This window comes from Calliopsis andreniformis, chromosome 4 (assembly GCF_051401765.1).
Source record: "Calliopsis andreniformis isolate RMS-2024a chromosome 4, iyCalAndr_principal, whole genome shotgun sequence".
NCBI classification, from domain to species: Eukaryota; Metazoa; Arthropoda; class Insecta; order Hymenoptera; family Andrenidae; genus Calliopsis; species Calliopsis andreniformis.
In genome coordinates, this window is record NC_135065.1 from 6,378,775 (window position 1) to 6,401,426 (window position 22,652).

The following is a 22,652-nucleotide window of genomic DNA, read 5'->3' on the forward strand; positions in this document are numbered from 1 at the left end:
TAAAAAAAGTTATTTCAGCTAGAAACACTAAATAAAGGACACATAAAAATGATAAAAATACATCTGTAAATATGAAAAATATCAATTATTTATCATATCACTTTATCACCTGTCTCCCTTACATACAAACAGCAAATTTCAAATTACTTCACAACACAGACTCATAATTCCTTTATTTAAATTTCATGCGTCCACAAAATAATCAGTCAAAAACAGAAAACCACAGTCTCCATCTCTAACAACACAAACCTAAACCCAAACTAGACAACTTTCCTCTCCACAACAAACCAACAAAATATACACCACACCTCTAACATGCAACATGTACTCAGTCCACGCTCTTTACACATCTAAAAAACCATCATTCCTTCCCTCTCTCACCAGATCCTTCCATACTACATCAATATCGCAGTAATCAATGATGCAAGGATCGATTATCTTCCAAGAAAAACGTCTCAAAAAATCCCTCAAAAGTCTCTGTAAACTCAGCGAGGAGCTAGAGAATGGCGAGCCAAGGAGGCTGCACTTTGCCGCAAGTCGATATCTCGATTCGTTCCCGAGATACGGGGCTCGAAAGTTCGCCGCGACTCTTGAATGGGAACCCGGAAGCGGCGTGACCCAGTTTCCCTCGCGAGACTACGCAACGCGTAGTAATAGTAAATAGTAAAAAACCGCTGACTCGGCGTCTGGCGGTGACCAGCGCGCGGGCACCTGGCTTGGGGCAGGTCAGTGATGCGTGCGAGAGAGAGGTCCGAGCGCGTGAGCGAGACAGCGATAGTAAACGCATTAAAAATTACGCGTCTCTTCCAACGACGATATCTCGGCAACCGGAAGTCGTATCGAGGCGAATCAAAGGGCATTTTAAAGGGGAGGATCCGCCGCTTCTATCTGCGCTAGTTTGGTTTAAATCGCGCGAGAAGCTGCGACGCTGTTGAGGTTTCAATTTTGGGGAATTTTAATACGCATTTTTTTGGGGCACGACTGAGATTATTAGTATGAATTTGTGGATTTTCTGAGTGGTTTTGTTTATAATCGGGTTACTGCTTTTAGGGGAGGAGGTAGTGATGTTTTAGTGAAGTTTCAGGCGGTCTAAGGGTTGGGGAAGGGATGTTCTCAGGCGAATTTTGGAAGTTTGTTTCATGGTGGAGCTTGATGTTTGTGGATTATCGTGTGTTTTATTTGATTTTTGAAGTTTCTTGGGTGTTATCGGGACTTTAATTGTTGGATAATGTGGGGTGAGAAGCAGGGAAGTGGGGCGTGAGGATATTGGAGGTTAATTGAATATGCATGCGTTGTTTCGACTTTAGTAAATGACGTTTAATTGGTTTAGTAAGGGGATTTCTATTGAGAATTGTTTAATTGATTCGTGGAATGTGTAATCATGTATGGAGAAATATACGTGGTTTGATTTGGGACATTGTTTATTAACAAATATTGGGTTTTAACTTCATGCAGCACTCAAACATGAATAATTTAATATTCTGCTTTTGATGACGTTGTTTGCATGGGGGTAATTAAAGATGAAAACAACACTAGAAATGCCATAATCCATGATTTAACAGAACAATCAAATTCACATTTCTTCGATGAGCTTACCACTCACAGCGATTACGTTGTATTACTGTTTATACAAATCAGTCTCTTAATTATCTCAAAGCTAATTTGCTTTCATATTTTTTCTAAGTATTTCCACGAGTATTAAGATTAACAAATCTTCGCAAATATTATTATTTTTTACTCAAATTGTATTCTATGAAGAACGTTCATATTTTTAATCTATATTCTAATAATAGTTATTCTATTATTAGTTATTCTATTAATAATAGTTGTTCTATTATTAAAACGTAGTTCATAATATTCATAATATTCTTAGAGTACATACTTCTAATAAATTTTGTCTATATTAATATTAAACTTTAAGATATCATGAAACAAAAATTTTTCAGCACAAAAATTAATAATAATTCTTTAAAAAATGTCACTTTTTTGCTTTCCTCAAATTTCGTCAAACAACACGTTGAAAACTGAAAACGTGTAGATATTCCCAGGAATTTCTCCTCAGTTCTCGATCTACATTCTAATCTCTGCCCCAATCAAGCCACCGTCAGCTAACTAAGCTTCCAATCAAGCCACACTCGATTCAGTTAGCCTGGCTATGCTCAAAGACACACCCATGCTCCATCAGAACACTCATTTCCCAGGTCATCTTAGTTTCCAGTGTCGAATGAGCGTTCTACAGGAAATCCCTCGAGTGCATGGATTGCCATTCCACATTCAAGTTGTTACAAAGGCACTCGTATTCCTTGGGGATAATCAGAAGCAAAAAGACAAAGATCGGGCCGACGACAGACACGGTGAACTTGAAAGGCCTGTAACGAGGTGTTCCGTGAAAGACATTAATTCATAATGTCGAGACGCGGGAGTGCCAGGCAGATTAGCCCAGACTGACAAGAACAAATGACCGTATAGCTCGCTGTTGATACAAGTGTGTAACGACCACACCCCCGCGACCAACCCCTTCGCCAACGCGAGACATCCGTTATTGATTTATCGCGCGATGTTTTAACCGCTTGGACCCATTTCGACCACGAAACCACTTTTGTTGGACAGGCGTAGTTAAGCAGACTTTGACCCCATATTTGGCAAACTAAATATTAATAAGTATACTACTGATTTTTATGAGAATTCATGTTTTCATAAATCCTAATAAAAGAAATGGAATCTAAATATAGATCTTGTTCACCCTCGAGCTATAATATTATAACGTGTACTGTTGATATTTTGTATAGTTTCGTAAAATATATATATGCTGTAGTATTCTGCATGTTTAAGTTTCTTATAAATACGTAAACTTCCAAAGTCTATTAATTGTGAAAGATGCTTTCATTATGGGAGATTTCTTGCGAAAGTGGTAGGATTATGGAGATTATCTTTTAACTACGTTAAAAAGTGAAATTAGGTAATTAGATTCTGGGTGTTTATTAGGTCGAATATCTACTATTAATTATTTATTCTGGAGATCATTCTGTGAGTGATATTTTTATTCGTCTACATTTCTCATTAAAGGAGTTGAAAATTTTACGTGAAAAGAATTTAACAAATCATGGTAGTGCTATGACCACTTGGTACCAGGTGTAATAAAACAAGTTCATTATACTTATTGTACTACTTCTACTTTTCTTTATTTCATTTTGAAAATATCTAAAAAATTGGAATCTACGTAACATTTATTGTCAAAGTTGTTTCAGTTTTCTTAAATTACCATGATACTAGAACGATAAATTCCTTGTTCATTTCACACCCACCCAGAATGCTCTCCAAGTACATAAATCCAGCAATAAATCTCTGTCTCCTATGAACACATTAACCGCTTCGTGTCTAGTTTATCATTTCCTATGTATATTCTCAGCCAACATTATACTACCAACTGCGCGTTGAATTTTGCATATAATAATGTAATAAAAATATTTAATTATATTTGCTACACAACAAATTATACAGGAGATGTTCTACCTAAATGTCGCCATAAAATTTCAGGACCTTTTTTAAAGAGTAAATAAAATTGTGTTGAAAATGAATTAAATATACCTTTTTATGTTTTTTTGTGGCACGTGTAGTTTAACTAAAATAAAATATTATAATTGGTCATATTATAGTCAAATATTCTAATTTCATTTATAAAGCAAAAGCTAGTATTTATCTCTCTGATGAAGATTATTATTTGCTCAAATATTACATTGACTTAAATATAATTCAACCCTTATCAGACGTCAGATTCTCAGACCTGAGTACATAGTGTGACGTGAGAGGTGATATACAGTACTGTTCATAAATATTCGAACGATTTCACAAGTTTGGAAAATTACAGATTTATTGGTAGCAACAAATATTTATTACTCAGACTAGCCATTAATTACTAAATTAATAGAAATACGAAACAAATGCAAAGAATATACATAAGTTACTACAAAGAAACTAACATGCGTCATATTCTTCATTTCACACGATTTTCTCAACATATGACGCCATTTAAATACTCATAAGCAATACTGTACGTTCTATAAAGGTTAAAATTTGTTTAACACAATATTTCCTAAACTTTAAAATGAAGTCTCAAAATTTCATTCATCACAGTAATATAGGAAATCATATACTTATTGAATATTCACCGAAAAAAGGAAATAACCCTGCAGCCCTCTCAAAGCCCCTAAAACAGCGTTTCAAAACTCTATTCTGCTCTTCATCTCCCCAATAGATTATTCTTACTTAATTGCCTGATAGAATAGCAGGCGATGGCGTCTCGTTTAGCCACCGCGAACTTTGGTTATCGATCTTCGCCCGCGTATCGATAGGGCTGATCCGTTTCGAGTGTACCGCGTAAACCCTAATAATGCCACGCTAATACAGCCAACCGAGCAGCGGGATCCCATCGTTATTCAGGTTCTGAGTCCATCTAATACACGGGCTCGATGCGAACGCACGAACATCCATCGATCCTTTTATCCTCGGCGAACGTTCGTTTCTGGTTAAGCGAATGTTTGATCGCCCAGCGCGAAGAAATCACATCAGGGATGAATAGGAGCGCCACGAACGCTTTGAGCTCAGATGAACTGCGAAATGGCGTCGACGTAAAGCGTTTAATTGCCGGCACAGTCGTGTTATGGATAGAATTAATCGCTTTGAAGTGGAACACTTGTGGGAGAAGTTGAAGGAAACTTGGAGGCACTTGGAAGTTTTCAAATGAGCTTATAATGTAAAGTTTCGAATCGCTATGCTGTTCAAGTATGGAGAAAGGCAGGAATTGCGGAAGAATGTTAAAAAGAGTTTTTTGTATTTTTGGATAGTTTCTTTGAACGTTTTCTGTCGTGTTTTAATGCAAAATTTGAGTACAGTGTTTTTTGTAGATACTGATTTTTTTTCATAGTTGGCAGTGTAGTAGTGTAACTATTGTAATAAAGTGTTAGACTGATAAAAGTCAGCGTGTGATATTTAGTTTTGTCTCTTTTGGAGAAGTATTTCCAGTGGAAGATATTTTATACAGAAAAGAGAACAGGATTTTCGTTTTACAAGCGTCTTCAGCAGTCCCAAGATACTTTACTAGACTCTTTACTAAGATTTTTAACAGTTCGAAGACGTCCAAGGCTTTCGAGATTCTTGCCATCTTCAGAACTTTATAAAGTTTCCAAGAATTTCTCCCTTCTTCAGAATTTTTCTAAATGGTGGAACTTCATCTGGAATCAATCTCCGGTGCTTTCGGAAGCAGTAGACATTCCTCAAATGGAGTTTCTAATTTTGCTTCAATATTAACTCGGAAAAACTCAAGGGAGGTCAGAAAGTTCCCACAAAGTTTTAAACGTTCTGTTTCATTTATGAGCTTCTATTATGAAGCCTCACACTCTTCCCAAGCAACTTAATACTAGAGATACTGCAGGAAAATTTACCTCTAGCAGCCACCTTTACCAAATCATCGAACAAAGACTACAATTTTGTACAAAGTCGTGTTATACAATAGATATTAAGTCTAGAACTGATCGTAAAGGTTTGTCTAACTGGACAAAAACAGTGCAGAACATGTAGAATCTGAAAATGGAAAAGTGAGGGAGTATCTTAGGTTCAGATTTCAGTAAAGTGTGAGTCAGTGAAGTCGAGGTTCGAATGAGTAATAGGATGAGTGCAGGATGAGGTCATTAGTTATTCAAGAAGAATTTCGGCTATCTTGAAGAGAAAGTTGGAGGTTTATCTGACGTGTACAAAGGATAAATGTTGGCATACGACACCTAGCTACCAATTTGTCAGCCATACGAGCCTCCAACAGCCTACATTAACCAGTGCAGCCATTACTCCAAGACAACAGCGCCACCGATTCTAATTAAACTTTAACAAAGGCTCCGTCATCGTGCAAACCACGACATGTCGTTTCGGCTGACCGCCAATTCCCCTCTGGCGACCATCCTGCGATCTGCTGAACGTCCTTGCAGAAGCCCCAAGGTCCCCAGGTTTATTTGACCCCTTTGCTGCAGCAGGATCCAATCCCATTCACGATCCACGTCACCTCCTTGCTGCAAAAAGGCGGAACGCACTCTGTATCGCGATCGAACTCCTCAGAGGGTGATTCTGTCGCGATCGAGGCCAGCCATCCACGAAACGTTGCTCCACGAAGCAGAGGCGACACGCGGCGGTTGGTCCCTGGCCGAATCCAACCCCGTGGACAAGCCCAATATACGCTGGAACTGGGTTAATGGCGAGGAATCTTGCAGCTTTGTAACAAGGGACGTCATGGCCGACGTGAAAGCCTGAGGAACGTGGATGCGTCTGGGTCGTTTGTATATTAATCCCAGTAATTTCGCGGCTGACACTTGTGGCTTTTCGCGTGCTTCTTTAATTAATTCGCCAGTGGCCACTTTTAGCGGGTTGGTTATGTCCGTGGCATTCGTTAGGTCCTTTTCGTGTTGCAGATGTATGGGTGTCTGGAATAAGGGTGTATCTTCTGTATTTCATAAATTTCAAAGGAGAAGAGACAAACCAATCGTTGCTCATTCTATGTAGGTGTGTTTTCCTGGCACACCTTGCTATAAATGATTCTATTTTATCATCAAAAATAAATTTACTTTGGAAGTCTTCAATAGAACAATGTTCATAAATTCTGTCCAAGAAGTACCCTTTTCAGACCACTGTACACTGATATAGGTTCTCTAAAGTACCTTCAATAGCTCGTGAACCCAAGGCAAGGCACATTTCGATGAAGCATAGTACCAATCGAGACTTCGAGTTCCTCAGTTCCTCTGCCCATTCTGCCCTATCGAAACACCCTAAGTATCAACACTGAGCCAAGATACTCCAACCCCACCTGCCTCCCAAATAAATAAACGAAACCACAGAGAAGCATAAAGGACAATCCATTTGAATAGTTATTTTTGATGATAAAGTGGAATCATTTATAGTAAGCTGTGCCAGGAAGGCATATGTTATTGACAATATTTGCATTAGTTCACTACCATCAATTATTAGATATCAATTCGAATGGAAACAGTCTCAAGCACATTAAATTTATAATGATTTTCGAAGTGTGTTTAACCCTCTCACGTCCAACGAACAACATTTAGAAGAACTTAGAATAACTTTTTTAGAGTACTTAGAATTTATTAACTATCTACTCTTTGTACAAAAATATAATTTTGTGATATATTAATTCAAATTAAAGAAACTAGTTATGATTTCCCAAAAATATGAATGGTCTCAGAATGGTCAGATTCTACGTACATATTTATATAAAAAATTTCTATTAATTTAATCCTATTTGAAGAGATGAAGCAAACTCTAGAATATAAGATATAAAATATAAAAACGTCATTCAACAATAAAATACAATCTTCAGAACAAAGCTGCATTCTTAATAGGAATGCAAACCGCTAGAAAGATCGCAGGAATGGCGATTTAATTGTGACAGCAGCGAAATTGGAAACAGCTGACTGATCACCCTGTCAACGTGGATTGATCAAACACCCAATTCGTAAAGTGTCCATGTAGTGCCGTATCCACGATTAAGCCAGCGTCCCAGGTTAGATAGTGCAGAATAAAATGGGTCAGGGCGGGCCGCGGGGGCGAGGAGATTTCTAGCGTTTCCCTTTACTGCTTCGAGTGTCGTAGAAGTTTCGCTGAAGAAGGGGTGTGGGTGCTTTGAGAGGAAACTTTTGTTTCTACGCGGCGGTGTTCGTCACGCGATGCAATTCGAGGACCAAGAGAGCTCAAGAAAGTAGCGTCACGTATTTTGCTTGCGTTATAAATACTTATTGCTCGAAATCAGTGTCCTTTTTCAGAGGTCGTAACAAGAGGATGACAGTGGGAAATGCGCTAATTTCGTAGCACTCCGCAGTGGAAATTTGAGGGTTCAAGCCAGAGGTTTCGAGAAAGTGTAAAAGAGTTTCTTAGTTTTTGGCATGCCTCTCTGTCTGACTATGAATTGATCTATACTACTTAAAGTCCAAAACGTTCCTAAATGTGGTTTTATTCGAAAGCTTCGAACATAATAGCTTAATAGCTTAAATTACTTTCTGGAAGAACGAAGCTGTTCTTCGGGAAATAAAATTAGAGAAAGTTATTTAACACTAACTTTATTTAGTGACTTGATAAGCTGATAAAATGAAGACAACAAATGTCACTTTAGTTGACCCAAAAATTGCATTGACGCGTGAATTTTTTAGAAAGTAATAAAAAAGACTTTGCTTTTTTATTCAAATATCGTGAAATGTTAATGTCTCGAATCAATCAACTTTTTCGTCAGTTTTAAAATAATTTTAGATTGATTTTAGTATCGCATGTCTGTATCGCTCTTGTAAACTTTTTGTACATTTTTGATTGATTGAAAATTCATTTTATAAGCCAGCCAGAATATTTCATAAAATTTCTTTTATATCGACATATTTTATATTTTTCTTTTCGAATATTTCATAGAATGATTGTCAGTTTTCAAATACACGCTTCACATATTTTATATTTCTTTTGTAAAATAGTTTACAAAACATTTCACATATATTCCAATAGAGTAACTAGCACAGTATTTCTTATTTTTCTTGTTTAGAAAAGTTCGTGGTAGTATTAAACATTTTATTTTACGAGTTCCTTTCAAAATATTTCATCGAATAAAATACTACAGACAGGTAACTTCAATCCTCACTCAGTAACTTTACCTAAGAAAAAAGAAAAAGGGGTCCCTGAACAGATGTATACTCCGATAAAAGTCAAAACGTCGTAGCACCCTGCGAGTATTAAAATAAAATATAAATTTCGAGAGACGTTGGCATGAAGTAGTGTCGTCCCGTTCCTGTCAGCCATAGTTTAAACGCAGCGAGTCTTCATGTTTTATTCATGAAAATTTGACGAGCCTCTTTCGCGCCAGTTCTCCTGTTATTTCAATGAGACCTTCCCATCTTCCATTACTCCTAAAGAACACGATACTTCTACTCGCCATATCTCTTCTATTTCCCTCTGTCTTTTCGAAATTCATAAACCAATCGCAGCTGCTAGCACAGTTACTTAAACTTATTCTTTCCCATTTCCACTTTAACCCTTTCAGAGCCAAATTTTTCTAACAAAAGCAGTTTATATAAGTTGTATAATATGTAGAAGCTTAAAAACAAGGCCTTTGATAAATCGAATAATTGATATAAAAATTCCATTGTTCGTAATTGAAATAAAGCATAATAATCATTGATTGTGATTTGTGAGTGGATCGAGTGAAGATTAATAATTTCACGAAATGAAAATATATTTAATAAACATATACATAGATATGAAAAGGATAAATATATAAATAACAATTCACACTTCTAAATCTCTCTCTACTCTTGCGGTACAATCTCTCTCTTTCTGTAAACACGCGTCCATCCTCTCTCATATCGTGTCACACATCTAAAACAATGCTCGAATCACGTTTTCTCATTACCTTCTTTTCACACCTCAAAATGGCTCTCACTTTCCTGACTTATCTTTCTAAATACTTATTCTAGAGACAAATATATTTATATCAACTCTCACAAATAAACGCGTTCATACATATCTCATCACTCACAGCATAATCTCACATGCGTACATAAAACCAATTCCACACGATTAGTTGCAAAATGTAGCTTCAGGAATTATTGCCTCCATAAATCCTCCACACTCCCCATCAATCAATTCTTTATCATATGGATGAACCTTAGAAGCATTAAATCAGCTAAAATGACTGATACGTCCCAAAGGAGGATCCGATGACCATGAATCCATATTAATTGAACTCGTTCCAGAGCTGTGCTTGTGACAATGGCAGAGCACAAAAAATATCGACGGCTCTTTGAAGCCACATTTTACCAAAAACCAACCATTGCCTTTGAGAGATCGAAGTTTGAGGTCGCGCTGGTGCCGTTCATCAGTGGTTTCGAGGGTTAAGCTGAACCCTTTCTGGGAACCAAGTGGCGTATCCCGTCGGTTAGACGCGGACTCTGCTAGAGCAGAAAGCGACCGCAGCTTAAAGATCGCGGAGGGCTCTTTGAACGTGAGAGCCCTGTGTGTGTAAGAACGCTGGTTCACGTACAGACGGCGAAGAAAAATATCACTGAAAAATTGTGGCAGCGATTGTGCGTGGTTAATGGTCAAAGCTGGCCACTGTCGCGGAATCCAGATTGAAATACCTTTCGGACGTTTGTGTCAGGGGCTGCGAGGAACGCGCGAAATAAAAGAAAAATAGGATTTCCGGTGTGCTCGGGCGAGCGTCGCTGCCAGTCGTTAAATAATTTCATGGCCGAAAAACGACGCGTCAACTGCACTTCGGGGGATTGAAAACGGTTGACGCAGTTTAGGATTAAACTGCAATCACGTTTGTTCGGTGAATTGTGTTTCGATGTTTATTCGATGTCTGTGTTCAGGCAGCTGGGGATTCAAAAATGGGGAATTTCGAGGTTCTATGTTTTATTGATATTTATTTCCGTCGGAGGAGGAAAAGGCGACTGTGGAATATAAATCTCGCTGGGGGCTTGGGAAAATCTTGAAAAAGGTTTGTGTGATTCGTAGTGTGATTGGAAAGCTGAGAGTGAGTTTCTGTGGAAAAAAAGTGTCACTTTTTTAGGGATTTTATTTCGAAATGGTTTTCTACAAAACTTAGTTATATTTGTAGTGCGAGTGAATAATGTCTCTTTCTCTAAAGAAAATTAACCATAAGTATTAATATTATTATTACTTTATTTATGGGCTGGTAGAGCTTTTATAATCATACAAAGACAATACACACAATCCAGAAAATAGAAACATTGCACGATTCAAGACTTAGTGACAGATACGCAAGAATTAAGAAAATGTTTCAGAACGCTTCTGAATGCATCTTTAAGAAACCAGGAATGTTCTATTATAATCTAGATAAAAATATATACATCATTCTCTCTGTAAAAAACAATATGAGGCACTCAAACAGCCTCAAACACAATCAAACGTCTTCAAACAACCTCAAACTACCTCAACCAGCACCAAACGCCGCTAAACCCTCTCAAACAGCACCGCTCCGCAACTCACGAACGCGAAACTCAGCCCAAGATGTATCATCCATTAGACCCTCTACAATGAAATTACACTGCCTCTCTAACGCTTAACATTCCCCTTGACACCGTTCCACACAATGCTACAAGCAAACAATGGACTGAAAACATTTCGTCGAACAATGGAAGATTCCAAACAGCTCATCAATAATGTCGAAAGATCAGGCTGGAAGGCAGTAAATGAGCGCTGTTTAAGCCCAGTCCCCGAGGCGCGGTCAATCAAACAGGCACGAGGCTTTCGACTGTTCGCCCGTGTGCAAAGCTCCCGCGCACACAGGACCGAAGCACGTGTCCCGTTGCTGCGGCGTATTTAATAATGAGCACAAAGGCCGCCGCGGTCGGCTGCTGCATCGCCATATTGATTTCACCCTGGACCAGTCGGATTTTCAGCGACGGCAGAGGACAGGGGACGCGACGTCGCGGGCGCTACATCGGCCTGCCGCGTCGCCCGCGGAACGCTGAATATTAATGTTTGAAATTGTACGAGGAAATTGCGTTATCGCTGCTTCGCTGACCGATCCTGACGTTCCGCTGACGCGACGGTTTCTCGCAGCTGCTGGATTCACCTGCGGTGAATAGATGGAATTCTCGTTGACGAAGTTTGCGCCAGGCTGATTCTTTTTAGATTTTTCTTCTGATTTTTAGGGGTGGAGGGTGGAAGTTTGGGAGAAATTGTAGGATCGTGTAAGACATAATTGTAAGGTTTCAGGAATTTGTGGAACTTGAAAATAAGAGTTTCTGTGGGGATGGGAAGGATCAGTAATTGGGGAGAAGTTATTGATTCCAATGCTGCAGATTTTTATTAAATTATCAAAATTTTTGTATGGGTGTGTTTATGATAATACCACAGGAACGTCAGTTGTTTGAGGGCTGATTTCTGTGGTCAGATAGTACAGTAATTTTGAAGTTAGGTAAACCCATATGTCATGAATTGACATCTTTTTTTTTTTTTTTTTTTTTTTTTAACTATAGGATAAATATGTATCATCTTTTGGAAACTCATACGTCTTGTCTAGATACACATAGGAGACTAGAGATCTCAATTTCAGGGAAAAAAGAACAAAAAATGACATATCAAGTTTTGTCATTTGTGAAAATAACTCTGCTGTCACGTACAAGCCTGATTTAATTAATTTCTACTGCATAAAGTGATGCAGAACACATTTGTATTTAAAGGCACCTATATATGTACCTCTACTGTGACCAAGGACTATTACCAAAAATTGAATTTGTGTCAGCATAGCATTACAAATTAAGATTACGTTTCATGTTCAATTGACCTGAATATTGCACGAGGGTTAAATGGTCTTGACGCGGCCTTGAATGACCTTGAATTGACCCTGACCTAACTCTAAATGATCCTGACTGGTCTCTCGTTTCGTTTTCCCTTTCACCCCTTCATTCACTCACCCGTGGCTGACCTCCTCACCCCCTTTATCCTTTCGCTCATACCTTGTCTCTAGCACGTGTAGCCATACTATTTAAGATCTTAATTGCGATGTGAAATTTCACCTCAGTAAATCGCAAAAGGAATTTTAATCGTAATTACTAGAATTGTATATTCGTATTCTTGCAGATGGCTTCTCGCAACGTTTCGATAAACTTTTCGAGTTCAGAATTCAGGCACGCCTATTGATCAAAACTCTTCATGGAAACGAGACAGTGCGTCTGACATTTCAGACGAGAAATCGGAGGCTTTCGGATTTATCAATTCACGCTCTAATAATTCGATTTATCAATGAACCCAGCGTGTCCCATCCAGCTACTCGCGCGATTCAAAAGGGAACTTCGACCCGCTCGTTAAATCAACGTCGTTCAGCGAACGTCAGAATCGCGCGGCCAATTTCGATATCTATCAGTTTCTAGGCTCAAGCGACTCAGGTTCGTCAGCGTAGGCAAACAATTCGTTTCAGTCACGTTCTTCTATCACAATATAGAGATTGTGAAATTTTATGGAGATTCGCACTCTTTGTCTTTTCTTCCATTTAAATTTGGGGAAGAGCTTGAGGAAAGTTGGTTCCCTGTGGTGCATCTAGGAAATGCATTTATCCTGGAGTAGCTTTGTGTAGATAATGCATTTTGTATTACAAAGGCGACACACTTGACAGAGAATGATAATTAACATGTAGACTGTGGCATGTTTGGTACAAACTTTGTCAAACATTGCATAGTGATCTTCATTTTTAATAGGAATATTTTTAACCAACTGTTTGATTCACTTCGAAATTCTTGCTCTTAAAATTATTAATTCTATTTCTATGCATGATATAATTGATATATATAATGGTGTAAACGAATACCTACATGATCAACGTGACAAAGTTTTAAAACAAGCAGGAAACTATCCTCGTTAGCTGCAGTAGTTACGAACACAGAGCGTGTATCAAATTATTCATATATAAAATCGTAAGTAATATAAACCTATCTCTTAACAGAGTTAATGGACACATTTTTAGTTTCATCAAACATGAATCTAATTCCTCGAAAGCCCACAGTGTTCCTACAGAAGAGCAGAATTTATTATTCGGTTAATTCCGTGTTGGTTAGCTCCATGAATTTCTGTCTGCGAAATGGTGGATTCGCGCTACTGCTACACTTCGCTCGACAGTGAAAAGGCGAGAGGCAAATTGAATTTCGCTGGTAGGAGGGACGGTCGTTTGAAGAACACTCTGCAACGAGCCATTGGCACTCCTCAAATGGAACGAAAAAGACAAAGGGAAAGTAAATGAAAGAGGGTTCGAAACGAGTGAGAAAATAAAACGAAGAGTGCAGAGAGTAGAGTACTTCGACGTGTTTTCCCTGTGTCGCTGATGCGCCCTTGACCTCGAGATTCGTCGCGAGCATCCCTTAGTTAGGCCTCTGTTATCACCAAAATGGAAAGCATGAAATTCCTTGGACCCAGTGGGAATTCTGAACCACAGTTTCTCATCCAATCGCGGCGCAGAAAGTCTGAGAAATCGTCAGCAATGGAAGTGACGCGAAACGAACCGCGAGGAATTTGTCTTTCCGTTTGTTCTTACATAAGATCGTTTCTGGGGCGCTTCTTCTGGGATCTTTGAGCACTTTTGCTGAACATCCGCCATTTCTCGCGGCAGACACCCTTTTTTGCAGAAAAGTTTGAAAGAAATTTCTCTTCAATGTGAGAATTAATTTTATATTAATTTTTTGGACGTTGGTAGAATTGTTTCGTGGAAAATTATAGAATTCGCTTATTAATACCAGTAGGTTGTAGCTTTTCGTTGAAGTTGAATTTTATAGAAAGGTAATTTTGCTAAAAAATATTCAGAGAGCCATTTTAGGACCTCTCTGTGCATAAATTAATTCAGTAGAATTTGCCTTTTAAAAGATCTTCAAATATATAATGCATCGTACATTTGTACAATACGTATCAAATATACTGCAAAACATTCATTATTCAACAAAACCATATTAAATGACGTAAATGTGTAATGAATTTCGACATGTAATAGGATCAAGGAATTAAATGTAAAAAATGAATCTTTTCCATTTTTGAAAATTCTGAAAGTATCGTTCCCAGGAATCCACAGATAGCATAAATTTTCAATGGTTTAATTTAAAAATTTTAAAAAAAGTAAGCTTCTACAGTAACCACTAAAATGGTAACATTTCTGCTAACTTGTGCATATTCAACATATTCAAAAACAAAGTCAAAAAATCATGCTACAAATCTATACACTACTATCATGACAAAAAGAAACATATTTTCAATCCCACAAGTAACATATAACAATGCTCCAGCAGACGTCACCAAGAGGCAAATAAAACGTAAAAATCACATCGTGAAAGAATACAGAAGCAAGAACAAGCCAACAACGAATACAATTTTTCAAAGTCAGCTTTCTCAGAGATTAGAATTTCTCGATCCACTTGTTCCCAAAGACAATCACTCTCTTTGAATCGCGAAAAATCTCCCTCCTTTGGGAGATTCTTCCATTCCACGTTTCTCAGCGGTATGTCCCGAACATCCCTTATTATTTCGCCCTCGAAGGCGAAGGATTCGTCTCGTTGCATTCGAGTGCACAGTGCTCAGACCACTCGCTTCCTCGGGAGACGACGCGTCCTGTGTGTGGGGAAAGAGTACACACGCGAAGGAACGAGAGAAAAATCGTTCTTCTGACCTTGCGAGGAAGACAATCTCCGAGATGCTCGTAAATGCAAGCCAACCTGCTCTTCGTTCGCACTACTTGAATATAAATGCGAAATATTCTCAACTGGTGTATCGAAACGAAAAGGGAAACCGAGGCTAGGGGGTGCAACCGCTATTTGCATCCTTTTGTATGTTGCTGTCGCTCCAGCAACTCTCGTGCAGTCTACTACCCCTGGACCACCTGTTCTGCCAACTTTCGTGAAAGAGAATGTTCGATATGGAAAATTTCGAGATGGATTATAAACGCCCAATTTTTCCTCCTTGTTCGCGCGACCTATTTTTCCACGAGAGCTTTTCATAAAACTGTTCGATTCTCTTGGAGCTTGGAAACGTTATTGGTCACTGTTATAGGACAGAAGTTTGTACAATTTTCGAGTGTAGAAATATAGGACAGTCATTTGTTTTCAAACCTTCATTTTATGTGGTTGAGGTGCCAGATAGGAGAAACAATGTTAAATGGATATGTTATATGTACTCAGGTTACGTTCCTTTCGCAACAGTATTCAAATTTCAACACTTTCACGCCAAATATTTGCGTTAAAATCCCCTTCAGAAGTTGGAAACTATATTTACCCTTAACTTAATCATGCACCGCAGATCTGAATTCCTGCAGAAGTTTGGGATGGTTTAGTCAGACATTGTGTGGGGGATTTAAGCTAAAGTATTATGGATTAAGAACACGTAAGCTGGATACTACTTAAGACTCGTCAGAGGTAATTAGAGGCTAAAAGAACAAATTTCTATATCGTTCTTTTTCATAATAAAATAAGCCTAAATCCAACTGCTTTCACAAATCAAATTTTTCATTTTTACTGGAATTTAATGCAGCCAGAAATTTCCTGAAATTCTGTAAAATTTCTGCTGTGCTCGAGAAACATCTCAAGCATATTCCTCCTTTTCTTCATCCATTTGTCTCAGAGCCACGTTTCCAAGAGATCGTTCTTTAGGTTTCTCCATGACTAACATCGAACGAAATGCGAGTTGTCGCTCTTACCGTAAACGGGAAGACGAAAACAGCTAGCAGGAGATATTTTGTATCGTTCTTCCCTATCGTTGCCGTGCCCAGGGAATTTTCGAATGTCGAATCGACGTTACTGCACGTCGTTGAATTCGAAACGATGTAAGCTGGATACTCTCCCACAGTTACAAGCATCGAGGCACGTTCTTCTCCTTTTCTTGCAATTTTCTCAGGAAAATGAGATACTGAGCGAACGTGGCTCCGCTTGTGAGGATTTCTCGCGAGAACGCCTGTTTTTCACGATGGAACAGATGGCGATGGAATCGTGTTTTTCACTTAATATTTGCGATGCGCGAAATAGTATCGTCGCGATGCTGTTTCTATTAAAATGAAGCTGTACTCTTGAAAAGAAAATCAGAGATAACTGACAGATAATTATGTATGAAGGAGAATCATTTCTTTTTGAGTGACTTCTGATGTATCGCTCTCAAGAGTGTAAATGCTGTTAACGATTGAAAATGTTCCTCGAAGTGAAGATATTAATTAAAACGCTTCGTTATTCGCTTCAGTGATAGTGACATTGATTGTTAAATCGTTTCTAGTTAAAGGGGTCATTCTGACGTTTGTTGTACGAGGAACGAGCTTAACGAACCTCGAGCTCGCCAAATGCTTCGATTCAGGCTAAATGGTATAACAGGTAATTAATTACATCTGTAGCTGACAAAGTATGGCACTCCTCAGTGTTCACGTGTTAAATTAAGAATGATTTCACCTATCAGGTGAATTATGAGCATTGTTCAAATGGAGTTGAAATTTCGTTTGCTTTTATATGGTAGAAACTATTAATCAATTTTACACTTTAATATATACACAATGTGTTATGTAATATATACACTTGGACAATAAGTATACTTCACAGTGGAAAAGGATCACATAATTTTGGAACGAGAAATTGTCGAATTTTGAACTTCTGTAACTTTGTAACAGAAGATTGTACAGCAGTGAGCCTAGCCTAATTTTAAAGAGCAAGGCCTCTAGTTTCTCACATTCCTTTATTGAATTCTCCTAGAGGCCCTGTGTTATTTAACTTGACTTACACATTTTCTTTTGCAATATTATGAGCAAGTATTTTCATATAAATCTAAGTTCTCTTAAGCTTCAAAAATCTTATCTGTATTACGAGGTTTACGATAATTTAAAAAATTCCATGGTTCAAATAAACAAAGTTGTAATCTTCTCCTCAGAGTTCTGAAAAACTCTGTAATTTCACTTTTCCAGTCAAACTACAAAAAATATCAAAAGTTAAATCAGAAAAATTTTCATGAAGAGAGAAAAACTTTATAATAATAAAATTCTGTATTAAATTATATTCAAGAGTTTATCCTTCCTACATGTTTTTAACTTAATATATAAAAGCCACTAACATTGTCGTAGTACAGTAATAATTTGATCATTACTGCTGCTTCATTTTACAATGTAATTCCCACAACGTTTTATTACATTAGATAATGTAATAAAAGTTCTTCAAAATCTCTAAAGTAATGAAAACGTGGTGCAACTGTCAAAGCATCCAGAATCCAGGACGATCCAAGTTTGTTATACAACGCTCCCCCGTTTGAGAATTTGCCACGCTCGGCGCTAATTCAATTCACCCGTTCCGTGTCTTGCGTAATCACGAGCAAGACATCAGAGGCTGGCACCCCATTGTTGCCACGAATTCAGATATGTGTCGCGAATGGGGCCAATGAGAACGCAGATGTATGTCGAAATTCGATAGCGTAACATCTTTCTTCCAGTTTCTACCCATTTTTCTTCTTCATCGTGCTTCGTTTTTCTTCATTTTTCCCCTCTTTATAATTATTCCTGCAGATACCTCTATCTTTCTCGCATCCTTCATTCATCCCCAAGCAGGAATTTTAGCGATCCCCCGAGGATGCTTGCAATCAACGAAAATTGTTAGCTAACTTGTACCTCAGCACCCTGGTCGTCCTTGCACCATAGCGCATTCCTCTGACAAACAGTTATCCTGTTATCTTCTTTTGTAGTCAATTTTGTCGTCGCCAGAACCCTTTGTGGCATACCTTTAAAACCTTTCTACATTTTTCCTTTGGTGTCTTTGTCGAGTAGTCACTAGCAATTCTGGGTTTTATAAAAAAGGGAACATCGGTTTTGTTTTTTATTTTCCTTTAATTTAAAAACAAAAAAAAATAGTGAAATTCCAGTAATCAAGGTTCTATTGTGTTCTATTGTGTCTATTGTGTTAAAAAATCAAAGAAGTACATTACTATAAGAAAATAAAAATTTAGAAAGAAAATAATCTTCATCGACCTCACCATCTCAAAAAAAAAAGGACAAATCATGTTACCTTACAAACCACAGAATATCAAAGCACACATTGGCCAGCCTTTACCCGAAACAGTATCACACAATACACCCTTCGAGTCAGTCTCAGTCCAGCCACTATCTCCAGAGGCACTATACAACTATACCTCACGCCTCCTCACACAGATTCGCCTCAACTAGAGAACGTCCCAGCCTCGTGTGTGGCACAAAACGATAACCCAATGACGCTCGCCTGATAAAATAGCGCAGTCATCGCTGGTGGCTCGCGAAGGTGGCACCGCCCAGCGAAAACGCAGCGATGATGGTACAGGCCACTGCAGCTGCACGCTGCATCCTGCAGAGCCGCGATAATCGAAGTCGTTCTCGGCAGCCACTCTGGCCACGGGGCGCGGCGAAAGTCGGCCGAAAGTGTATATTACGCGAGTCTATAGAGATAACCTGGAATCCACGTGCGCGCACATAGTCTTGCGGAACATCCTTTGCCCCGTCGGTCCACCTCTGTGAACCGTGGCTGGGATCCCCTCGGGGGCGGATAATGAAAGGCGCGCCGACAGCGTCCCGAAATTCAGGCCAACGATTTCTTTCAGCGTTTTAATAAACGTCCGCAACGGTAGACAACAGCGGAGCCGACGCTTCTGCCCTGAAACGCTTCCAAATTGTCTGATCGCGGAGGGGAACCTACTGGGTGAGTCTGCTGACTCGACCACCCTCGGAGACGGGCTACGTGATTCGTAGGAGCTCTCGGCTTCTTTTGCTGTCGTTTTCTAATACGTACGATAATTCACTGCACGGTGAATCTGTTTCACAGATGGCACAGAATGTCCTGAAGATGTCTGCATTTTAGATTTGTGGGTTATTTGGAATGAAGCCTTCTGACGTGGCTATTTGATCCATTTTTTGAGATATTTTGTTTTTGTGTATGTTTAAATTTGTGTGTATCGTGTGTACATTATGTGTATCGTTACATACTTCGTTGTTAGAGGTTAATAGTAAGAATCAAAATTTTTATTTTCTTTTGAAGTCTAAATACTGGGAATAGTACAATTTAGATTTTCTAATACGTACAATAATTCACTACACGGTGAATCTGTTTCACAGATGGCACAGAATGTCCTGAAGATGTCTGCATTTTAGATTTGTGGGTTATTTGGAATGAAGCCTTCTGATGTGGCTATTTGGTACATTTCTTGAGATATTTTGTTTTTGCGTATGTTTAAATTTGTGTGTATCACGTGTACATTATGTGTATCATCAGATACTTCGTTGTTAGAGGTTAATAGTAAGGATCAAAATTTTTCTTTCTTTTGAAGTCTAAATACTGGGAATAGTACAATTTGGATTGAAAGTTCTGGAATTAGAAGCGAAGTCTTGTAGCGAACTTTTTTTTTCTATAGAGAGGGAGATATGAATTTGAATAATTTATGCAGTTTCAGCTGCCTTTCCACTGAAATATTTGGAACACTCTCTTACAACAAAGGGTTTAAGTTTCATTGTCAGACCTGAAAATGGTCGAACAACTACATTGCTGATTCGTTTAAAATGAACCTGGTAAAAAGTTTGTTGTATGAAAAAATATTTCAAACAAAAGATGTGTGGTATCGAGGGGGCGTATAATAATTACTCAACGTTCAATAGTGTTTCAAAATGCAAGGCGAATTACTACTAGCTATATTTAAAAAGTTCAAGGTAATTGTCGATGAAAAAGCAGAATAATTAAAAGTTAATTATCCTATTATACACTCTCTTCAACTTGTGATTACAATATTTTATTTTGTAACAATTACTTTACAAATAATTCTATACTTACATTTTGTAGGATATTCAGGTTTTTGAAAAACAAGGAGAGACTAATTTCTTCAGAATTTATTTAAATTTGACGAATAAAGAATTTTTTCGTATTTTATCGTGAGGAATTGGTAAATAAGAGTGATTTAAACATTCATGTGCGATCTATTGCTCGATATAGGTCATGGGTTAATAGTAAACTCTAAAAATATTTTTTATTTTACATGAGGTAGCTTCAATTTACAATTTCTTCTTTTAATTTATTTAATAATTTTCAAAATCTTGGTTTTATCTCAGAAAATAAATAAACAAGAGTGAAACATTTCTGCAAACCGCCAGTTGTGATTTAGAATCTCATAATACTAAGGATAATTCTTTAATTTCATATTAGAGTCAAAGTAAAATTAGATCAATTATTAAAATTCGATATAATTTTCTGTGATGATTAGGGTACTGCAGGTTAACGTTACATCAGCAACCTCTGTAGTTGATAATGTTGTTTCCCATTTCGTATTTCGTGGAATTTCCATATTTCGTTGGATTCTGCAGCGAATAAATATCGTAAATGCATCCGGGCGACGAGATTCCATTGTAGGATCACAGATACTGCATCCGTGCGCTCTCCACAGAGGCATGTTAATCGAAGCCACTCCGCCACTGGGGAGACTCGTGATCTACAGGGTGTTTAACATAAAACTGACAAATGTTGGAGAAATACTGAACTATAATACTGTAATGAATAAAAAAAGTTCATCACAGTATACCATATTTAGACTCATTTGATATATAAAAATTAATAAAAACAGAGCATTTAAAAATGGACGTAGATACGATTACTATCACAAAAAATACTACATCCATTCTTAAGCAACACGGAATTCAAATAAATAAACAATTATTGCTTTAGTAAAATTAATAATGGTTTTAGTACTTCTTCAGTTTGCTATTCTATTTACAAATACTAAGAGTCTACTTATACACATGTCTACAAACATTAAAAAATATATATATAAAATTGACACAATATTTGAGGATTATATAGAAACGAAAATAATAATTTAAAGTGAAACACTTTGAGTTGACTAAGCAAAAAAATACTTCACAAATATATTGTTAGGTACAGGGAAGTTATAAATCTTATTTTTCGAAACGAGACACTAGAGAGATTTGTTTCCATTGAGCCACCTGGTATAAGAACTTGCTGCTTGCTCGAGAAACGAGTGTACAACTCGGTGCATGCCTCTCGAATAGATAATGCTTAACAGGAATACGTCGACGACCTGGATCCCGAGGGAACGCGTGAAAGGAGTCGCATATTTTCACTTAGCAGCGACGTGATAACGCAATTGAGCACGACGCCTAGGGTTTCCTATGCGTCGCACGAGCAACCGAGTGCTTCGTAATGCGTTCGATTAATAGCATCGAGGAATTAATGCTTCGCGCTGAATTTCTTCGCGAAAACAGCTGCCTGAACTTTATCGTAAAACAAACTCCTGACAGGAGGAAGGAAGAGGCTTTTTATCGTTGGAAATATGAGAGAGGATCCTTTTTGTGGTGTTCTGTAGTTTTTCAACTTGATTTTTCAATTTTTTAGCGGGAACTGTGCCAGCTTTGAATGAGAGAAAGGCTGTAGGTCAAGGAGATCCAGAGGATTTTTCTTTTTCAATTTTTTGGGAAAAAATAACTGGTTAGAGAGAAGGTCCTTTTGGAGGGAAGAAGTTAAGTTTCTATATTTTAGTCCTAGACAAAGAGTATAGTCTGCGAGCGATTCATTTCTATTGGTTTTATTTAAACAGTTCAGTACTTTTGGTTAAATAATCTCAAACTACTTATAATAATATTTTATCTCTTTTTTTTTTAGATTTATTTAACGTTACATTGCTCTGTGTATTTAATTCTTGCAGCCAGAAATGTTATAGTAGAGTTCATTTAAGTTTCACATTAGTTTAAAATTATTTTTAATGGCAATCGCGTTACGTTACATTCTCTGTTAAATTGAAGTAGAAAAAGACCAGAAGGGAGCAAATAACAGACTCTGCTACTGATTTTACAATAACAGTTTGGTTCTCCTTATGTCAGAAAAAATAGCAGGAAGCAGCCAGGATCCCGGATCCGGATCTTTAATTTCCTGAGGAAAAATTCCTCTTTTCCAGTCGAACGACGAAGAACCAGCTGCTAAAAGAGATTGAATATAAATTCGAGTCGAAACGAAAAGAAACTCTTTTGAAACCCTGCCGAGGTGGAAAAGAACGAGCTGGGAAATTGAATGAATCTGATACTGTAATTGATCAGTCGACCTTCACGATTAATCTCGATGTAATAAAATCAATTC

General features: G+C 37.8%; 1 protein-coding gene across 6 annotated transcripts in view; it reads left to right on the forward strand.

Moving 5' to 3' along the window:
* Positions 1 to 22,652, forward strand: part of LOC143178038 (phosphatase and actin regulator 2) — a 309,101-nt gene that overhangs the window by 196,619 nt on the left and 89,830 nt on the right. The gene's annotated exons all lie outside the window — the stretch shown is intronic.